Source organism: Hordeum vulgare, chromosome 5H, assembly GCF_904849725.1.
Source record: "Hordeum vulgare subsp. vulgare chromosome 5H, MorexV3_pseudomolecules_assembly, whole genome shotgun sequence".
In the NCBI taxonomy this organism is placed as follows: Eukaryota; Viridiplantae; Streptophyta; class Magnoliopsida; order Poales; family Poaceae; genus Hordeum; species Hordeum vulgare.
In genome coordinates this window covers 246,678,227-246,688,868 of record NC_058522.1, presented here as the reverse complement: position 1 = coordinate 246,688,868, position 10,642 = coordinate 246,678,227, and the positions used below count along the sequence as shown (strand labels likewise).

General features: G+C 38.8%; 1 long non-coding RNA gene across 2 annotated transcripts; it reads left to right on the top strand.

Annotated features, from left to right (window-relative positions):
* The first annotated feature begins 1,633 nt into the window (after nt 1-1,633).
* LOC123395500 lies at nt 1,634-4,561 on the top strand. Of its 2 annotated transcripts, none has more exons than XR_006609772.1 (4): nt 1,634-2,227; nt 2,578-2,652; nt 3,327-3,460; nt 4,271-4,561. It is a non-coding gene; the product is annotated as an uncharacterized LOC123395500 (long non-coding RNA). The 2 variants fall into 2 exon arrangements; XR_006609771.1 differs by having other exon boundaries at nt 2,578-2,661.
* Nucleotides 4,562-10,642: the final 6,081 nt, after the last annotated feature.

Genomic DNA, 10,642 nt, shown 5'->3' with positions numbered 1-10,642 from the left:
GATTTGCTATTTGCGTGCAGGTGTTGCTTACATAGTCTTGTGTATCTTCCTACTAGATTAATACCTTGGTTTCTTAACTAAGGGAAATACTTGTTGTCCCTGTGCTACATCACCATTTAAGCTTGGAGGGAAACCGACTCTCCTACGAGTAGTCAATATTTATGGCACTGTTGCGGGGAAGATCATGTCAAGATCTATCAGGTTCCTACACACAATTCTCATCTCCTTACAATTACATTACTTGCCATTTGCCTCTCGTTTTCCTCTCCCCCACTTCAAAAAAATTTCCTTTTGCCGTCTTTCTATTTGCCTTTTTCTTGCTTGCTTGTTTCTACTCCCTTCATGTCAGCACTCGAAAACAGAAAAATAAATAGGAAAAGTAAAGACATATGGATCCTCATCCACTTGCTAATCTTTTCGGAAGATCTAATTACCCTGACCAAGTTGCTAGTGAGTTGAGTGCTCTTGATTATTTTTTTGAAGTGTTGCTTGAAAACTACGAATCTAAATATTGTGATGAAATGTTAAAAGAAGAAATTTATAAAGTGATTCATGATATCTCCTTGAATGAAAATCATGATTGTGATGATGTTTATAAATTCTATTAATGTCAATTGGGATAATAATATGAAAAATACAAGATTGGGGATGGACAAATTTTCATTTCCACTACACATTGTAATGAGCATGATTGGGGTGATGCTTCTTATTATCTTGAAAATTTATGTAATCCTCATGTTGAAGATGACATTGATAATAATGTTTGCAATAATATTGAAGGTGGGTTTGGAAGACTGTCAACTTTAGATAGTAATGATCCCAATATTTCGGAGAATTATCTATCTCTTGATTTTTTTGATAAAAGTGGGTTTGGAGAGGTCATTACTTCAGTTAATGTTAATCCCACTACCTTTGAAGATTATACAAATTTTATGCATGTGGTTCATGAGGAGAATATTTTATGTGATAGCTATATTGTTGAATTTGAATATGATCCTACATGTAGTTATTACGAGAGACGGTAATATGGTTATAGAAATATTCATGTTACTAAATTATCTCTCTTCATGTTGAGGTTGCTACTGTTTCTTTCTTCTTCCATGCACATGGTAGATATTTCTAGTCGTGATAATTTGTTTGCTTATGAAATGCCTATGCATGGGAAGTATGTTAGAATTAAATTTGTTTGTCTTATGCTACATTCTTCTCTCTTTGTGTTTGAACTACTATCTTTCATCACTACAAGAAATCTGTTAATCCATGACGGATTTCGGGTGACGTTTGCCTTAACCATCATGGAAACCGTCGCAGATTAGGAAGATGCAAAAGGGATCCATAATGGTAGCTATAGTATGACGGATAGTAGGTGTCGTGGTGGAAACTGTCATGGATCAATCACCTCGGTCTAGTTTTGTCTAGCGTTTTTTTGTTTATATAATATTATACCGTCACGGATGACTCTTGCTGATGCGTCATGTGTGTGGCCCACCTGTGAGATGTAATCAACAATATAGAAAAACATAGATCAAAACTAACAAAGTGTGCGCGCGAGAAAGAAAATTTTGAGTCGCTAGCGCGGGGAGTCAAAATTTTCAAGACCGCCCTTTTAACCCTAATTCCCCTTCCCTTCTCCCATATCCTCCTGTAAGAACCATCAGCCACCACCACTCTACCTATCCTCCTCGCGTTGCTCCAAATCTGCACCGGCGGCGACGACGGCGCTGAACCACCCCATGTCGGGCGCCTCCTCATCTATCCTGCACCGGGCGCCTCCCCATCTACACACAGCGGATGCTCCCCGTCTAGCCCACGCCATGCCCCTCCCCATTCAGATCGCGCTCACACAGCGGCCCAGTGCTACCCCTCGAACTGAGGTGGAAGGGGTGGCGGCGCTACTAACTGCTGGATTTTAAAGTCCCCAAGGTAGCCGGCGACGGGCATGGATCCAGCTACATCTGGCGGGGGGCACAGATCCACCTCCATCCGGTAGTGGACACAGATCCAACTCCATCCAGCGGTGATTCAACATGAGCGAGGAGTCACCCAATCCCCACACGCTTCTCCTGGTCTATTTGTTTGCAGGTATTGCGTTATTATACACTTTATTATTTGGGTTGGGGGATCTGCAGGTCAGTCTGGTGGGGATGGTCAGTGGCAAGGCGGAGCGGAACACAGATGTTTCCTTCACACTCAACGATGACACCAGTCACATTGATTTCGTGAGATGGTGAGTGCAGCTCAGCAAATGGCCTGCTTGTACTTGAGTTCTAGATGTATTTTAGGGTACACTTTTATATTCTTGCTTGGATTCCATTGCTGGATGTTGGCTGTGGGATTTGTCGTAGAGGCGTATTGGGATCTCACGCACAGGCGTATTATTCTCAAGTGTTGCACCTGCCAACATTTTAGGGGTCGTCGTATTATTCTCAAGTGTTGCACTTTTTTCATTGTACGCTAAATGGGGAAATTGGTATGAGATTACTTTGTCGGTGTCATTTGAGGTTTGAGTAAATGTCTTGGTAGTGTGCCAACTTCTAGGCAGTAGCAAAGCTAATAGAGAATGTTTCCCTTTTTCAGATCACTGCCACAAGAATATTACGAATGTGCAATAGCAAGACAATTATGCCCTGTGTATATATACACACCCAACAGGTACAAAAGGTTCGTAAACCTATTCGTGCTAACTCTGGACACATCTAAACTCAAACTAGTACGGCCCGGCCACACAATCCTAGCCGGACTCCCATACAAGTCCAAATACTAGTACTCGAATTAGGACACGTACTACACTTGGCCGGACACAAATTTGCTTATCTAATCTAATGACACGGCAGCGCTGATCACTTCCTAAACTAATTACCGACAAGCTTGATCACCTTTCAATAATCCTAACCGGACTCAACGAGCTAGCCCACGTTTGGATTATCCTACAGTTCTCTGATGGGAACGTAAAAATATGCTATCTTTGGTCCTGTAGATATTTTCCATGTAAGAGTATATACTTTGCTACATATATGTGCTTGATTGAGTGATATTCATACTTGTGTTTATACATTCATATTAATCATGTTTCTTGCTTTGTATGCACATCCATATTAATCATGTCTATAATGAACATTACTTGATATGATCTTCTGTTGGTGAGCTTTGTCAGACCTTTATTTTGTTTCTCAATGATATTTTCTACTCCTTCTGTCTCGCTTCTCTGTTAAATGCGAAACAATCCATCCAAATCCACTAATATCATAGTGTTTTTAGTCTAATTGAATTTCTCATGGTCATATGCCTTCAGAAGTGTAAAACTGATGGAGTAATCTTCTTTGCAGGTTAAAATAAATACCCATCCTTGCAGCTCTCAAGAACCTTCATTGGAGCACTCAAGAACAGAGAACACGGAAAATAAAATACGGGCCCTCTTGCACATTGAAAGCGCTGGACAATAGTGATTTATCCACTAATTGTAAGTTCAACATTTATTCCCAGTTAACTTATTTTCAATTGGTGCATATGGCTACTCAATTAGAATTATGCATTAGAAGAAAATAGTTATTCATCTTTCTGATTCCGACTTTCCCTCTTTTTTATTCTTGTTCGCAATTTCTCTTCCATTCCAAACTATACAACTAGTTCTCTCAAAGACCAACAATGCAGACCTTCTATGGACACATGTCTAAATCGAGCTAACAAATGTATTAGTATACTAAAATACATTTAGGCACTGTATTTACTGAATGTTCATTTATGTACGGTAGAATGAAGTAGAAAAGGTCAGTATATTAATACATTCAGCAGGAAACAAAAGACAACCTACATGCACCATAGGCTCTTGCCGCCGCGCCTTTGGTCTGCTAGTGTGGATTGTAACTTCCGTCTATTTGAGCATCTCCTTTAGGGTAGGTGGTACTTAGAAAAGAGAGGAAAGAACACCTTACCTATTGACATGTAAGTATAATTATCACTTACTAGGAGGGACAGTAAGTATATAGTTGCTTCAACTTTTCCATATCACTGTAGAGAAAAGATCATTTGTACCATTTATAGGGGAGAAAATAAATGATAAATCACTAATGAACAAATTCTAACATAATTTTAATTTTTATGCTTGACACAAACTACATCTGTATTTCACTGCATATCAATTATGTCGCCCTAACTTTGGTAATAAATACTTATATGCAACTTTTTTGTGTACACTACTTTGTTTAAATTATGATTACTATCGATGATTATGATTTGGTGTTTTTAGATTCTAAAGGACCATTTTTTGTAGGCTGCTGCTATGTTGTTGCATCACAGATCTGGATGACCATGTTCCCCTATAATATTTGGAGCATGGGTTGTGGTGCACCTGAACAAGCATTACAATGTTGGAGCGGACGACCAGTCATGGCAGGGGGCGTTTGGTGCTTGTTTGTATTTTTTTTTTGCAAGGATCCATTTGGCTTATGTTCCTGGTTGTAATGTTTGTTTTTGTAATTTGTCTTCTATTAGATATGAGAAGAAATGTTAAAGAATACATTGTATCAAAATGTGTTACCTAATCAAAATTAGTAGCCTACTATTTTTGTAGCACAAAATAGTGGTATTCTCATACAGATTAAACCGTATTGGCAAAAGACGGACGGGCCCTAATGGGGTGTAAAAATAATTACGCTTAATACAAGATGGCCAATAGTTGAATTTAGTGGGCTGAGATCCTAATTGGCCCATTACTATACGTGTTGAAATATTGGGCTGATCATCACATGGGCCGCCATGTCAGATACATGTTGCATGCCATGTCAGGTGATGATGTGTCCGGATGTTAACGTCGTTATCATAATGTCAATTGTGACGGTCGTGATCCGTCATGATTTTGACAAAATAATAAGTCTGTCATGGATTAACAGATTTCTTGTAGTGCATGTGAGCATCAATAAAATCTCAAGCTTATCTTAATGGCTATAAAGAAAGAGCTTGTTGGGAGGAAACACAAGGAATAAAATTTATTTTCACTTTTGCTTTTTGTTCTTGAGTGTTTGCACAATTATACTACTGTTATAATTGTGTTATTGTTTTGTTTTATTTAGTGTTTGAACCAAGCAAAGCCTTTGGGATCATGTGGGGGTATTAGTTGCTTTAATCCTGTTGTAAAACAAAAACTTTTCCATTCGATAGAAACAATTCTAAAAATCACAGAAACGTTAAAAGTGTCTGAATTTGTTACACGAGATTAATATGAAAATTCCCTACGTTGTCCTATTTTTTCTGAATTTTTGGAGATACAGAATCATAAGTAAATTTCAAATCTTTACAAACTATTCGGTTTTTAACATGTTTTGTTTCTTCGCGTTATGTGCTTATTTTAATGATTCTATGGTTTATATTAGGGGGCATAAGCCATGGTAAAGTCAGAATATAGTAGGTATAATTGAAAGAAAAAATTGTAATGGGTTTCTCTCTCATTTTGTTTCTCCATCCTCATTGGAGGGGTTCGCCATCCTCATTGGTGCTCCTCCGATGATGCGTGAGTAGTTCATATCAGACCTACGAGTCCATAGGCAGTAGCTAGATGGCTTTCTCTCTCATTTTGTTTCTCAATACAATGGTCTCTTGGAGATAGATATGATGTAACTCTTTCTTTTGTGGTGTGTTTGTTGGGATCCGATGAACTGTGAGTTTATGATCAAATCTATGAAAACATATTCATGCTTGATTATTATAGCCTCATATTTCTTCTCCAATATTTGGTTTTTGTTTGTCCAACTTAGTTTTATATTGCAATGGGAAGAGGTGCTTTCTAATGGGTCCGATCTTGCGGTGCTCAATCTGAGTGATAGAAAGAGACATGTCACACATGTATCATTGCTATCAAGGATAAAATGATGGTATCTATTCGTACATGAATAGATCTTGACTACATCGTGTCAACATTCTGAAGGCATTACTCTATTTCTCCATGAACTCAATACACTAGATGCATGCTGGGTAGCTGTCGATGTGTGGAGTATGGCAATAGATGCATGCAAAAGTCGGTCTACTTATTTTTGACATGATGCCTATATACATGATTATTGTCTTGAATATCGTCATAATTATTTGCTCTTCTATCAATTGCCCTATAGTAAATTGTCTACCCACCGCTTGCTATTTTCTCGAGAGAAGCCACTACTGAAACCTACAGCCCCCGGGTCTACATCACATTATCTATTTGCAATCTTTCCTTTGCTATTTGCTTTTCTGCTTTATTTGCTCATTTGTTTTCAGATATATATTATCAAAAAACCCAAAATACCTTGTTGCGTTCTATTTTCTATCACTCTTATTCGAATCTATCAATTTATCTTTACTTTACCCAAGAGAGATTGACAACCCCTCCATGCGTTGGGTTGCGAGATTTGCTATTCGTGTGCACGTGTTGCTTACCTAGTCCTATGGATCTACCTACTGGATTAGTACCTTGGTTTATTAACTAAGGGAAATACTTGTCGTCGCTGTGCTACATCACCACTTAAGCTTGGAGGGAAACCAATGCACCTGCGAGTTGTAACTTGGTCCAGGTGGGAGCTTCAAATCATCAATTAGGGTTTGAGGATTTTGATACTAGGTGTCAATGAAGTCTAACACCACCTTTGGATCTAGCATTAGAGGAATGGTTGTGACTTTGTCTGAGCAACCCTCTCTTTCTTGATTCTAATGATTATAGAAAGTTCTTCATCAGTAGACACTTCTTCTTCCTGGGATCCTAAGGGAACAGTGAGGACCACCTTGTTAGGGCTTGGTCTTTTTTCCTCGCCCAGCGGCCCTCTTTTTCTTCATGGTTGCACTTGAAGAAGTATGTGAAGAGCCAGAAGCAGAGGGATCTAAGGGAATTAGAGTCCCCATTGGATGCTGGCTTGTCTCGAGCTGCATTGGTAGTGAGGATTGTGGCAGTCATTGAGGACTTTGCAGCCACATTTGGAGCTGACTGAGGAATTTGCTGTCAGGAATGTGCAGTTGAGGATTTTGGCTTGATGGCCGATTTCTTCACCAAACTTTTCTTTTGAGAAATTTAAGTGCGAGAGGTCTCAGCAGTAGTGGAGGAGGCAGCAGCTCGTGGAGCAGTAGATTCCACATGGAATCTCCTGACGACCTCTTTTGTAGTTCTGTGCAGTTTAGCCTGTTGCTTTGCCCATTCTTCACGATAGTCTTCACAAGTGGCCAGTCTTATGGGATCAACAACTTGTTGATTGCCTAGAGGAAGTCTTGGGACTGGAGGTGTCAAGGCGAGTTTCTTCATATACTTGGGAGTCACATACATGTACTCCCTCCATCCCGTGACCCATCTCCTCTCTATTTTCTACAAGCGCGTCTTGCGCTTTTCCTTTGTCTCCTTCCCATAAATTTCTTCATCATGGGTGCAATATTCTTCATAGAAGTATTCATGTTTTTCAAAGGTAGCGTTAGTTTCAGGCTTCTTTCCACCCTTCTGTTGCTTCTTCTCGTCAGCCATTTTCTTCAGTTGAGGAATTTGTACTTTTGCGGAATCTGACGAGGTATGCAAATTTTATTCAAGAAATGCTGCAAATGAATTAAGTTGATGTGAACCTAGTGATTCGTTAGCAGACATTTTGTCCATGTGAACAAAGTATACGTGCGGAAAATTCAAAGAGGTCATATGCATTCTGACAAGATTTTCAAAAATGACTCAAGTTGAGGAAGTTGACGAAAATTGTTTTGAAGAATTTTGCTAAGTGTTCATGTCTTGTGTTCCACAGTTGTGGACATCCGAAAATTCACACAATTTAGGAATCTCTTGAATAATAGTGCAACTTAGTGAAATTCATCAAGTGATCTAAGCACATGAAGTGTTCATATGATGAATTTGCTGAGGAATAACACTTTTTGAAGGTTTTATGGACATACAAAGATCTACAAGGGCAGTAAAATTAGATCTTAATTACCCTTTCTGAAGAACACGAAGAACATAACGAACTCGAGGGAGTGGAGAAGAAGCTCATCGGTTAAGATCTACAATGCCATAACTTGGCGGCTGAAGACAACAATGGCGGCAGCGGAGGGAGGAGATCCATGGCCGACGTGAGTACTCCGACGAGGAGGTTGAGGAAGTGAAGCTCATCCTCATCGGCGACGATGATTTCTAGCGGCGGCGCTAGGTCTGGACTTTGAGCGGTGAGAAGTTGAAATGAGAGGAAGAAAGTGACTCAGGAGTGAGCGTACGGTATTTATAGCCCACGTGAAAATGGTTGGGCCCGAAGTTTTTGGACCAAACTACCCCTCACTCTTCCTCTCCGCTTGACATGATTAAGCGATGAAGTTAGTGGAGATCGTGTAGATCGTGCTTATCCAGTCGTGGGTACGGTTTAGCGGCAATGACTAATTTTTTTGAGGAATTTGTTTGCAATTTTTTCAGCTGACAAGCACTTAGTGAAGACTTTTAATGGGTTTCAAATAGAACGCATATGAAGAACTTGAGAATAGACTAGGTTGAGATAAGCATAGAGAGGGAACGAGTCTGATCACATTCACATAGAAAAAATAAATATGAAGACTTAGCAATATATGAATGTTATTCAGGACTTTTAAAGCTCACTAATAAGTGTATAGTCAGCGAAGAACACATGTTTAAAAGTTTGAAGAATTTGAACTTCTTGAGGAATTTTAAAAAATCTAAAGAATTTGCAAAAATTTCAATTTTGAAGAATTTCAACTTGAAGAATCTCAAATTGGGTTGGTGGAATGACCCACCATATAAGAAAGATGATTTCACACACCACGTACAATTGTCGTAGGGTCTTGTGAATTAAATTCTGCATTAATTTCATCACATTTAGAGTGTTAGTCTTCATTGATTGAAGAAAAATGCTACTTCGTATCTTGCACATCTAAGTCATCAGTTTTGCATAAGTGTTAGGATGTGTGTACTTTCACAGAACATTTGAAGATTCTAAGATATTTAGCTCATACCGCCACTTGCAAAATCTATTTTCATCCAAGGGCTTACTGAAGATACATGCAAGTTGTTCTTCAGTCTTCACGTGGTCAAGGAAGATGTTGCCCTTGAGTACATGATCACGAAGAAAATGATGACGAATCTGGATGTGCTTGGTCTTCAAGTCTTGTACTGGGTTGTTTGCAATCTTGATTGTACTCTCATTGTCACAGTAGAGTGGCACATGCTTCATGTTGATGTCGTAGTCCTTGAGGATTTGCTTCATCCACAGTAGTTGTGAACAATACGAACCAGCAGCAATGTACTCACCTTTAGTAGTGGAACGTGATGTTTCTTCGAGGACACACAAACTAGGGATCGTCCGAGTAAATGGCAGATGCATGATGTTGACTTGCGATCCACACACTCACAGACATAGTTAGAGTAAGAATATCCAACGAGATGAAGATTTGAGCGCTTGGGGTACCATAATCTAAGCGTTGGTGTGTGAGCTAGATATCGAAGAATATGCTTCACAGCCTTATGGTGTGATTCCTTCGGTGTTGCTTGGGAATGGGCACACATGCAAACACTAAGCATAATGTCTATCTTAGATGCACGTAGGTACAATAAAGAGCCAATCATGGAGCGATATACATGCTGATCAAAATATTTACCATTTTTGTCAATATGGAGGTGGCATTTGTAGGCATTAGAATTTTGACGTCCTTGCAGACATGGACGCCGAATTTCTTGAGGTATTTCTTGTAACACCCTGTTTTTAACTCTCCTGACTGTTTTGACTTTTCTCAAAATTTAGGACCAATTTTTGTTGTGAATGATTGTGATGCTTGAAGTGACTCTTGTTTGCTTGCTTGTTTGCTGCTATGATTGTATTTTATTCTCAATAATTCATGTTACCCTCCAGACTCAGATCCTTGACCCACACCCTTGCCTATGATCATGCCATGTGTTTAAAACAACAAACTATTTTTACCAAATATTATTTTCACCAAAAAGCATTTCCTTGAATTAAGCTTTCAAAACCCATGAGATGGGATTTGTACTACAAGTCCTCAAATTAGGGAATTTATTTTGCACCAATTATTTTATTTAAAACCCATTATCAAAATGACTTCCCAAAACCACAAAATTGTTATTTTAAAAGTTATTTTACCATTTTATTGAAATGCCTTCCTGAGAGGCCAGAAATGGCCTGTTATGAAGGAAAGTTATTTTTATTGCTTTCAATATATTTGAGAAAATTTAGGGAAACTCAGTGGACATATATATTTCATATATATGAGTTTAAGAACATGGTCATGTTCAGAATATTGGGCAAACCGCGTCAAAACCCTTCCTGCCTATTTCAAGCTTTTGGAATATTTCTATAAGAAATATTCTCCATAAATTCTACTAAAATTCTACCATGTCACATATGATATATGTGATGATCTTGCCAAGTTTCATCTCAATCCAAGTTGATTTGACTCTCCTAATTTTTCTAAAACACTATCTGTCCAGAACCAAATTTGAGCAACTCTACATTGTCAAGTATCTCCAATTGTGCTCAAATTTGGTAGACATGCTCTGGTACTCCAATAATACATCTACACGAAGTGGTCCATCAAGGAGTATAGAAGAACCTGTCCCAAGCCCCTCAAAACCCTCGCTCATGATTTATGACTTTGGGAAACTTTACATTATAAAGTTTCTCCAATTGACCCCAAA